This window comes from Strix uralensis, chromosome 2, assembly GCF_047716275.1.
Source record: "Strix uralensis isolate ZFMK-TIS-50842 chromosome 2, bStrUra1, whole genome shotgun sequence".
NCBI classification, from domain to species: domain Eukaryota; kingdom Metazoa; phylum Chordata; class Aves; order Strigiformes; family Strigidae; genus Strix; species Strix uralensis.
The window spans coordinates 14571911-14577910 of record NC_133973.1 but is presented as its reverse complement, the minus strand read 5'-3'; positions in this window follow the sequence as shown (position 1 = coordinate 14577910).

The following is a 6000-nucleotide window of genomic DNA, read 5'->3' as shown; positions in this document are numbered from 1 at the left end:
ATCTTTATTATTTAAGTGATATTCATTGAAAAAAAAGCATTTTTAAAATGGTTTCTTATTGTTCAAAGTACTGACTGTATAGAATTGCAAAGTTCCACACGGCGATGGTAAGTGAAAACAAGAAAGTGTTTTAGTCACAAATGTTATGGTGAATACCTGTGTCGAAACTGTGAGTCTAATTGATGTTCCTCATGATGATGTAGTATGTGGCCAAATTACAAAATGACCAGTTTGAAAGTGAAATTCAGTGTCTAGTACGGCTTAATGTCCATATGTATGAGAGAAAGAAATGCAGTTCAAGAATTCGGTTTACTTTCCTTTGGCACTCCCTATGCTAAAAAGCCAGACCTAAAAAGCCATTGCAGGCATTAGCGTTTCCGTGTTACAGTTAGTCTTGATATTTATCATACCTCTGAAACCACATTGATATAATTTTGAAGCCACATCAGTAATAAATCTAATCTCTATCTTGGATATTTTAAGTTCTATCCAGACTGTAATTTACATTGCCATCACCATCAATTGTATCACAGTTCTGTCCAGGCCTTCAGAATAAGTGCAGGAAATATAAGTGCACACTCAAGCACTCTATAGAGAAACACTTTATTATCTCGCTATTCACTGAGACCCAGGAGATGTACAAAGCAGCTTACACAGTGTGCAGCAGCAATAATATTTGCAATATTTCCTGCAGCATGGAAGCATGGGAGTTCGTGGCGGGTCACCTTACCCAGCGGTGCTGGCGAGGAGGAGGGGGTGCCTGACACCCAAGGGCCAGAACAGAGCCAAAGCTTAAGACTCCATCCTGTGAAACTTTCCGAGAGCCATAAATTTGGGGACTAAGCAAAGCAGGGAGATCTAGGACCTCAGCCATACAAGGGACCGTATTTTTGAAGCACTCCTACAACTTAATATAGTCACTGAAAAGGCAGTATCGCCCCATACACTACAGATTATCGTTTGAATGATGTTTGTTGCAGAACAGGTGCCTACGGAAAGTAAACCTTTTAGGTGAATTCTTTGTTAGATGATAATCACTCCTATGCACCATTCAGTTTAATGTGACTGGATTTTCTGATGGAGCTTTCATTTTCACCTTTCTGTGGGAATTCTGGGGTCGGGGATAAGTAAAAGAGCATAAGGAAAAATTAATTATGTTTAAACTTTTCTGTGCTAGAAGTCAGGCAGAGGGAGGCTGCACATGATGCACATATGCACATACATTTGTTTATGTAGATAATGTTGACGTAATTTGAGATTTCTCTTTCACCTAGTAACATTTGTATATAATTCTGACATTTGTATATAATTCTCACATTCTCAGTATCCATGTCATTGTAATACCATGCTAATTCTTACTTGTTCTCTGTATTATGAGTCACTTCATTAAATCTTACTGCAAAACAAGACTGACCCATGTTTGTGTTCCCATGACTGAAACAGCCTTGGAATATGAATGCAGGCTTCTCATTGTCTTTGCTTGTTTTTGTCTTCTCAAACTCCTAGTAAGGGAGGTTTTTATAAACTGCTCAGTGTTTCCTCTGTGTCTGTACAACATTGTACCAATATTACTCAAGAGTTACAGACAACTTTAGTGAATGCATATGTACAGACCACTAGGAATTTCTGATCTTTGTCTTCTGTTGCAATTTGAGCCTGTACAAGTTTGTCTGACATGTGAACTGTGCAAAATCTTTTCTGAGCTTTTTTTAAGCTCTGGTTTTGTCCACGGGAATGCATGGCATTTTATTACTTCAAATGTGAAGATGTTTGTTATAACAAGGATAGAAAAGCAGAAACTAAAAGCTTGGTGAAAGAATGTTAGTTAAGACAACTAGCTAGCTAGGACTCTGATCTCCTTGACTTACACCAGTCCTGAGTATAAACCATATAATAAGAACAAAGTTTAGTCAAAGAATACAAACACTAAAATAATAAAGTGTCTTTTCAGATACACATTAAGGTCTGCTGTGTTTTACTGATATCGTGTTTGTTTGTTCCAGCAAACTTCATCTTTTTACCTGAAGTGACTTAATAAATTGCTGAATGTAGTTAATTCATAGCTGGACAAATGCAGATGTGTTTAGAAGGTGAGGTATATAGCTTTAACTGATTTCTTCTTGTATCACTATGTTGCTGATGGTTAAGGTGAGATAAGAATCACTTCCAATATGTTTGTGTTTTCAGTGAATGCATGGATCCCATCATATGGCGTTGGCAACAGGTAAAAACAAGAAGCTGATGTCATGATCTGGGAAATCGCACGTAACACTGTACACAGACTGGTGTACTGCACAGAAGGCGACGGCTGCGGGAAGAAGGAATGGAGTTAGTCCCCAAGAACTGTATCAGGACTCTTCTCATCCAGTCAAATGACATGCTTCTCACTGAAGTGTGTTCCCCTAGAGAATTATTCTTGCTTTTGAGTTCAGCAATTTATTTTAATGCTTTATTAGTTAACCATAGAGTAAAATATCACTAATCTTCTGGGAAAGCTATTGGACATTCTGATGAACATTCATGTAAAGAGACAAAGCTGTCTGCATACCTATTGTTAGGACTTTGTAAGCAAACATTTTATGTTGCTTTGATAAAAGGCAGTCATATAATTTGGCAATAGAGAATGTTATTTTTCTGCATGTGTATTACTCGAGCCACTTTAATATTAAAACAAGGTATCTGATTCTGTAAGCTGCAGATCTTTTCCACCAGGGAACCAAGTATTGTATGTTCCTGTGTCAGCTGGTCACTGTTGCGGGTGTTTAAGAGTTTGCAGAGTCCAGATCCAAGGGAAAAGGTTCATATTATTTTCCCACTCACTACCTGTTTCCTTTCATGTTAGAAGGTGGCTGTCCCAAAGAACATTTACTGGAATATCTACAGATGAGTTATAGCATTGCTGATAGGTTTTGGTGAACACTGCTGTTGTACAGTAGAAATCCTGTAAAGCTAGGATAAAAGCTTTGAAGATAAGAAAGATTACCATGGAAATGTCATTATTTTGAGAGGAAGAGGTAAATGCACAATCATAAAAACCTTTAACGATTGTTTTACATGCATGCATATAGAAAGAGATAGTGCCAGAATCAATGGGTGCTCTCTTTTTTGGGGTTTTAGGTACTGAGTCAGGGGTTTAGGTGCTGATTCAGTTATGTCAGTTTAGATTCTCATGCAGTGTAGAACAGTGTGGTTTTGCTGGAATAAGTGATACTACATCGAAATATATAGAAAATGCATTCTGCCCTCCCTTCCGCTCCTCTCCTTTCCCTTCTCCTTCCCCCCTCTCCCTCTCCCTCTCCCTCTCCCTCTCCCTCTCCCTCTCCCTCTCCCTCTCCCTCTCCCTCTCCCTCTCCCTCTCCCTCTCCCTCTCCTCCTCCCTTCAGACCATTTTCTGGATGGCTCTTTTTAGACATGTACTCATTATGAAATATGAGTATGAAGAGTAATAGACTTTATAGGATACTGTAATTCTCAAATAGGAAGAAGCTAACTTCATCCTAATAAATCGTTTTTCCAATAGAAAAATGATTAGACTGAATTTGAGTTTTCTTTCAGCCTTGCTGAGAATTGAAAGATTCAATATGTTTTTAATTAAAGCAGCCTAATGGAAGTCCACATCATGCTCTCAATTCTTTCTTTTCTCAAAGTAGAGGAAAAAACAGGTATGCTAGAACTGTGACCTGCTGGATTATGAGAACTGAGCAAAACAGTGGTTTGAGGGGTCTCTCCTGCTTGAGCTGAAGATGCCACTGCAAGGACCCATGCAAGACACACCCCCATTGCCACTGGGCAGCACCCGATTGTCCTGTTTGGAAGATTTGATTCCCTGTGCGAGCCCAACCCTATGCCAAGATCCCCGTACATAATTTTCCCTTGTAACAAGCATACTGTCCAATGCTCTGTCTGTGCGTTAGTCAGGGTCTGAATAAAGAAGGAAAGAACTGATCTCCTGAAGTCTTCTGGCTAGTGAGGACTAATGAATCTGAAATAAGCATAGCTTCCAGCCACACAGAAAGCGAAGTGAGTGCTCTTGAGTCAGAGCTCCTCTGCTGCTTCCCTGCCAGCTCAGCTGTTTCCCTTTTCCATGCCCTCCCACTGCTGGGTGCCATTTCCAGAGGTGGTGAAGTTTCAATAAACCCATCCTGCAGGTCTTCAAACCCGCCTGCTGATGTGACTTTGGAACCAACTGTAGGAGACCTGATTTGGTTAGGCAGCTTGTAAATCTAGGACTTTGACCACTAAACAGCTTCCCCAACTTGTTAGCCCCTTTGATCTTTGCAGGCTTGGGATCCCTTTATTTAAGGAGCTAGGTTGTCCAGAAACATACGTCTGTTTGTAACGAGATCCGTTTTCAGTCTTCAGACTGAAAACACAAACATGGTATTTAATGCAACACAAGGCAGAATTGTTTTTTATTTAAAGGAAAAAAAAAGGAAAAAGAAGAGAAGCCTAGGCAGTGAACGCAAAAATGGTCAGAGGGAATAGGCTCTCTTAAACAACTTCCATCTTTTGGCAGTCAACATGCACAGGCCAGAGCTCCAGCACCTGTGGTTCGTATTGCCTCTCTCAGGAGCTTTGCCACTGTGATTGCCTGCATTCGTAAAGAAACACGGTGTGTGATTTTTCACATCTGAGGGCAGAGTAGGCCCCCCTGTAGACGGTGATTATAGGCTATGCATAACTGCATTTGTCAAGTACTTGACACCATTGTGAAGTGCTTTAAACTTCTATTCCAGGGTCCTACTTTCCTTTCAGAGCAATCTCTAAAACACAAGAATATCAAATAGCCAAAATCAATAACAGGAATTGTTCTTTCCAGAAACTGCAGCTTCACAGAAATTAGCTCAGTTAGGCCTCTTTTTTTGTGCGGATCATAATACTGAGGTATATTACAGTGCTGACAAGGCGACTGAAATTGAGAAGATTAATAGGGTAGCAACTAGGCGGAATCCTAAGAAATACTAAGCATCTAAATGTCTCAATTTCTCCCTCTAGAACAGCAAATATTTGTAACCCATGCGGGGTGTCCCAGTGTATTGTGTCACTACTGGGGAGGTGAGTCAAAGGAAAGCTAGGAGGTTTGCTTTCTACTCTGATGGAAACTACAGGCATGCTAGCATTGAAGACATAGGAGTTTTGGCACTTTATTTTAGGAGGAAGTAGAGCAATCATGAAGAACTATGTACCTAAGTCACAGGAGGGAATCAAAGGGGACGCCAGAAAGACATGAAGTCAAAGCGGTAGTGCTTCCCCTCCACCAGCTTTAGGCACTGACACCATCTGTACTAGGGGCATAATAAAGCAATTCCAGAAATTATTTAAATAAAAAGGAAACAAGGAATAAAATAGAAACAGAGTTAAAAACAAATCAGCTCGAGGAAACATCACAGAGGACCTGATTTCCAGTCACGTGAGTATTCCACTCCTTAACAGCATAAGAGGTCCTCAGAGTAAATGGGGGTTCAGTGTGAACAGTGCACATATCACAGCTCACGTGTGTTATCCGAGAGCTGGTCTTCAGTCTTCTCTGGCCAATTTAATAAATAGTGAAGTGCAGAATGCTTGGCATAAAAAGCAGCACCATCTGTTCTCAAAGCATGGATCCTTGTCTCAGGGAAGGGGGCTGCTGTTGTTTTTCATGAGAAGGTAGTTAGTGGCCTCACTGGAGGTGAGGCTAACCTGGAGTTCTCAGACTATCAAGTACAGTAACTGTTTTTTTATTCTCCACACCGTTCCTTGTCTGATAAGCCCTAGAAGTTATTTACAGTTCAAATCCCTCCAAGGTCACTGCCTATTACAGTAAGAGAAGACATTGTGAGGCAATGCAGATCGCACAGTTTAGCAGCAAGTTGCTCCAAGTAAACAGAAATTTCTCCAGGTTACTGTTCTGTGTGGGCCAAATTCATTAAAACGAAGGCTGGACCAAAACTGCTATGGGGCAAGGGGTCATGAGCTGAGTTCAATAGTGGTATAAATAAAGTAATTGGCTTTCTGGGAGGG